At 36.5% G+C, this 5877-nt stretch overlaps 1 pseudogene; it reads left to right on the plus strand.

Moving 5' to 3' along the window:
* Positions 1-4578: 4578 nt before the first annotated feature.
* On the plus strand, positions 4579-5632 carry LOC141489905 (trace amine-associated receptor 7a-like; annotated as a pseudogene).
* Positions 5633-5877: the final 245 nt, after the last annotated feature.

A 5877-nucleotide genomic window follows, 5' to 3' on the forward strand; every position in this document is an offset into this window, starting at 1 on the left:
ATATGTGGGGGGAGGGGGGAGGGAAGCAAGATTGGGGGAAAAATGTAAAACTCAAATAATATCTTTAATAAAAATAAATTTAAATTAAAAAAAAGAAAGCATCCCACACCTACCCAATTACCTTTATCCCATCATTTCTGTGAACTGAGTGTTGGGAACTGTTGTGTATGGGAACATTGTAAATTATCTTCACCTGGTGTCTTTGAACATCAAAACCTTATTCTGCTAAGTACCATGAAAGTGGGAGTGGATTAGAGACTTGGAAAGATTTTGGTGAATAAACAGAGGACTTGGAGATCTTGATGGAGTACTTGTCTCCTTTGTCCTCCTTGTCTCCCACCCCTCCAATGCTTGCCTGGGAAAGATAAGGGAATCCAGAAGTGGGACTCCACTAAGAGTTCAGAAAAAGGACTCTACAACTGAGAACCAAAAATCCTAATCAAAGAGGAATTTCAATAATAATAATAATAATAATAAAGAATACCATTTATATTTTATATAGTTTCAAATATTATTTTATTCTCACAACAATGCTGGGAGATAGATACTATTATTAACTCCATTTTATGGAGATGAAAAAACTGAGGCAAATTATAGTTAAGTGACTTGCCTGGAGTTGGATAGAATTTGAATTGCCACACAAATGGTCGAATTTGAACTCAGGTTTTCCCAGAGTCCCAGTCCAGTAGTCTATCAGTTACTTACTCCTAGCTGCTGCCCCCACCCTTGGAAGGTAGGAGTTGTGGTCCTACTTTGGATCCTAGAAAGGAGATACATGCCAAGAATCATGTGACCTGATTTGAGCAAAAAGAAGTAGGCTTAGCTTCAGTCAGTAAGTAAAGTCAGACAATGTGCCTTTATTAAGTACCTATATCAGAGTGATTTTCTGGACTATTTAGATTTTGCAAGGCATTGGGGTTAAATGGCTTGCCCAAGGCCTCTGGAGTATTTAATAGATAATTTTATTTCTTTTTTTTGTCCTCTTTCAGCTGGTTTCCACAATCATTCCAATACTGTTAGAATTCAGGTTCAAGAAGTGTCTCTTTTCCTCTTCAAGATTCAAAGGTGGCAACTGTCAGCTGTGATATTGCCAGTGGTGGTAGGGGAGCTGAGAATATCTTATCCTGAGTGTTGATAGCAGCTTGGATATACCCATTCAGTTCCATGACTTCTTTGTTTGAATGTGAAATAAAAATAGGCTGATAGGACAAGGGCAAATTCATTCCCCTAATGATTATTAGAAGAACAAAGAAAAATGACCTGGAGCTATAAATATATGGTCAGAGGTACTACTCAGTTCTCAGTCAGCCTGGATTATGCCATTCTAGATGCATCCATAGTGACATTTCCTTGAAGAACATTGATTTCCCCTTACTGGTTCTGAGAAAGAGCTGTCTTCCTTAGAAAATGGGCTCATTTTATTCAGTCACGTCTGACTTGTCTTGACCCCATTTGGAGTTTTCTTGGCAAAAATACTGGAGTGATTTGTCATTTTTCCAGCTCATTTAACAGATGAGGAACTGATTTAAACAGGGTTAAGTGACTTGCCCAGGGCCACCCAGCTAGTTAAGTGTCTGAGGAAAGATTTGGAAAATTAGTCTTCGGGCCACCAGATTCAGCACTCTATCTATTGTTCACCAAGATGCCCAAGCCACAGGGGCTTACTATCTTCCTATTCGCAATGCATTTTATTTCTATTAAATTACTTTATACATAGAGAAGGACTAGCTACTTATTTATGACTAGTGCAAAGAGAAGTAACATGACATAATGGTCATACCTCAGCTTGACCTTGGCATCAGAATCTTGACTTGGGGAATAAGGATCTTCTCCCATCCTTCCATTTAATATATTTGTGACCAAGGGCAAATCATATACCTTGTCAGTGCTCAGTCAATTCTCAAGGATTATAAATGACAAGACATCAGCTGTCATTAGTAAAGGGAGTTTCTATATCGCCAATTCCTCATAGCAATGAAATGATAGGTAGGTACAGGTCAGAGCTACATGGGGTGCTCCAGGAGGTCTAACACCTCTAGGGTGAGGGCTTGACAAGTCCTTTTCAAGACTATTCATCTACCTTTAGTTTCTATCTGACACCCAATTTTTCACCTGTGGCTCTAAGAAACTAGAACAGCAGTCAAACTTGAGTTAAGCTGTGTTGGCAGTTGAGGATAACCAATAGTCCTCAAACCCATCAATGAGTTAAGGATTTGTCTACTTCAAGCATATGAAGACTCCCCATCTCAAGCCCTAAATCCTTCAGGGGCAGATGAAAGCAATTTGCTCCAATAGATTTGAAGACAGCTGAAGCAATTGTTATGGAGTGCTTAGATGGTCAGATATTGAAGATATTAAGGTGCAGCTCAGGTCATTGTCTGACTTTTGTGCTGCCACTGAACTTTTGATGATTCTAAAAGAGAAAAAAAGGCTGATGACTGGGTGCAACTCTGATTCTTAAATCCAGTTCAACCACAAATCATGACATCACCTCGTAATGTCATTGGTCTTCTTTGAAATTGTACAAACAACACGTGCAGTCCATCCCATCCCCAAACAATTGCAGTTGTTGAGCAGACATAGCAGGAGAGAAGATAATTTGGAGGCATGCACCACTGTGAAATCTTATTCTGGTTTGGGTTCACATCCTAAGACAAGTTGTGGAAAACAGAAAAACTCACTAGAGGACAAATGCTGATTGGTTTCAAGGCATTACTTAATTCTAACATCTAATCCTGTTATTTCCTCTATAATGCAACACATATATCTTTAGATGTTGGTGTAGGTATGTCTGTACATGTTCTGTAGACATACATTATATATGTGTGTAATACATGTATATAGAATATCAAAAAGTTGTTGTAAAATTAAGTAATTAAAGCTTAAAACTGCACCAATACTTTTGTTGACACACTTTATTTGAAGGGGCAGAATGGAAGAGTAGAAGTAAGACTTGCTTTGTAACTATGAAGTCCTGAATTCTGACACATGCTTGTTCCTGAGAAAGTCTTCTAGTCTCTCAGTCCCTTCCCTAATCCCTTCCCCAGAATTCTATCACATTGTAAGTTACACAGTGGTTGCCAATTTGCTTTATAGAAAGACATGTTTACATTGGAAGTTTATTAAATTTCTTAAATATATGCAAATATATGACACACACACACACACATATATATATACACACACACACACATATTTATATATGTGATCAGAGTTTCCAATATTGTCTGCTCTGATGCCCCAATGTAATATGGAAATGATGAAGGGCTCTCAAAAATTCTGACAATGGATTCAAGTATATTCAGACAGATTGAAACTAAAAAAGATTTAAAGAATGAATGCAATAATTGATTGTATGGTGTTGGTCTGGGGATCAGCTAGGAATGGAAACATCTCTAAAAAGTTATTGAGGAATTAAGTTCTAATAAGGGCATCCAGAAAATAAGAAACTATAAATCATTACTAAATGAAGAGGAGAAACGGTTAAGACTCCTCTGTATGTATACACATACATATATGTATTGTATATATGTTTTTTATACATGTGTAAGGTAGGGTGTCCTAAAAGGGAGTATAATTTTAAGGGTATAAGACATGTATATTTATATAGACAGATAGATAGATATAGATATATCTAGATATAGATATATGTTTGTACCTGCATCTCATGTGTATATATATATATACACACACATATACATATATACATATGAGATGCCAGTACATTCCCCATAAATTCTATCTTCAAAAAAGTTCATAGAAAAAAAGACTTATATGTAAATGTGAAAATCTTCCAAAACAAATCGCATAATTTATGTAGCTATAAGAGTAAAAAATAGTATGACAAAATAAATACCTTTCTAATGGTTATTGGAAAAAGAAGTTTCTTCTCCTAATTCACACCTATCCCCACAGAGATTGTGTCTTGGGGGGTTTTCTGACACTTCTTTGACTGAGTTCCAGAAAAAAACAGAGGTATTTTGAGCACCAAGAGAGATGACTAAATGAAGAAGGGCAAAGTAATAAAAGGTGAATTGAGGAAAACTTTAGTAATCTCTCTCAACTTTATAGAGGAGATTGTCAGACATACAGAATTGGAGGATTAGAGAAAAATGTGATCAAGCAGTTAAGAACTGATTGTCTTGGTACTGATCTTTAGTATTTTTTTTAGTCTATTTTTTTCCAATTACATGTAGAGATAGATTTTAACATTCATCTTTTGTAAAGCATACTTTTCGAAGTTATTTATTTAGCAGCTTTAGATTGGGGAAGGAGTTCTACTGAGTTGAATGGACTAGGTATAACAAAAGAAGGAGGTTTGCTTCATTGTCTTTAGAAAAAAGGAAAAGAATTAGGCATTTTATATGGTGCCTACTGTGCCAAGAAATGTATTCATAATTTATAATACTTTATAAACATAATCTAATTTAAATGGATCAAAATTCAGTAAGATAGTATGCAATTTTGTATAGATAAGTATTTACTTTATATTTTTCAGGTATATTGGAAATGTCAACAATAACTTTTCTGTGATTACAAAGAGAAACAAATATAGTTAAAAGCTGAGAGAGAAGAATAATGAGCAGCAGCAATGGGTCCCAGCCTACAGCTGTACAGTTCTGCTTTGAGAACATCAATGGCTCCTGCATTAAAACTTCCTACTCCCCAGGACCCCCGAGTCATGCTCTACTTGTCTTTTCCTCTGGCGCTGTGCTGGCTGTCTTGGGAAACCTATTTGTCATGATTTCAATACTTCACTTCAAGCAGCTGCACTCTCCAGCCAATTTTCTCATTGCCTCCTTGGCTTGTGCTGATTTTTTGGTGGGAATCACTGTGATGCCCTTCAGTATGGTGAGGTCAGTGGAGAGCTGCTGGTATTTTGGGGAGACTTATTGCAAATTTCACTCTTCTTTTGATGGGTCATTTTGTTATTGTTCCATTTTTCACTTGTGCTTCATCTCCATTGACAGATACATTGCTGTCACTGACCCTCTGGTCTATCCAACCAAGTTCACTCTGACAGTTTCAGGTCTATGCATCTTGTTCTCCTGGATTCTTGCCATTACATTTAGCTTTTCACTTTTTTTCTCAGGTATCAATGATGATGGGCTGGATGAATTAGTAAGTGCCCTCACCTGTGTGGGAGGTTGTCAGATGGCAGTGAATCAAGCCTGGGTACTGATAGACTTTCTGTTGTTCTTCATTCCCACTCTGGTGATGATCATTCTTTATTGTAAGATTTTCCTAGTAGCTAAACAACAGGCTAGAAAGATTGAAAGTATGAGCAGCAAAACTGAGTCATCCTTAGAGAGTTACAATGCCAGAGTGTCCAAGAGGGAGAGAAAAGCAGCAAAAACACTGGGTATTGCTGTGATTGCATTTATGATTTCATGGTTCCCCTACTTTATTGAATCGATAATTGATGCATTCCTAGGGTTCATCACTCCAACCTATATTTATGAAATTTTAATTTGGTTTGCCTATTATAACTCAGGCCATGAACCCTTTGATCTATGCTTTCTTTAACCCTTGGTTTCGAAGAGCAATTAAACTAATTGTCACTGGGAAAGTCTTCAGGGGTCACTCTTCAACAATAGATTTGTTTTCTGAACAAATTAAGGTTTTAGATTGAAGAAATTAAAATATGGAACAAAGTTAAAAATGGAACAGGTGAATTATTATGAGATAAGAGTATTACTTCCTTCATTCAGTACCAATATCAAATTCAGGTTGATGTTTGATAAAATTTATTTACCATGCTAACTTACATGTGAATAATGTTTACCAACTACCTTCAAAGCTGCACTCCTTTTTCTGTCTTTTCTCATTGGACATTAGTTTTTGTCGCATTATTTCTCCCTTGAACCTAGAGATAAA

The sequence above is a fragment of the Macrotis lagotis genome, chromosome 5 (genome assembly GCF_037893015.1).
Source record: "Macrotis lagotis isolate mMagLag1 chromosome 5, bilby.v1.9.chrom.fasta, whole genome shotgun sequence".
NCBI lineage: Eukaryota > Metazoa > Chordata > Mammalia > Peramelemorphia > Peramelidae > Macrotis > Macrotis lagotis.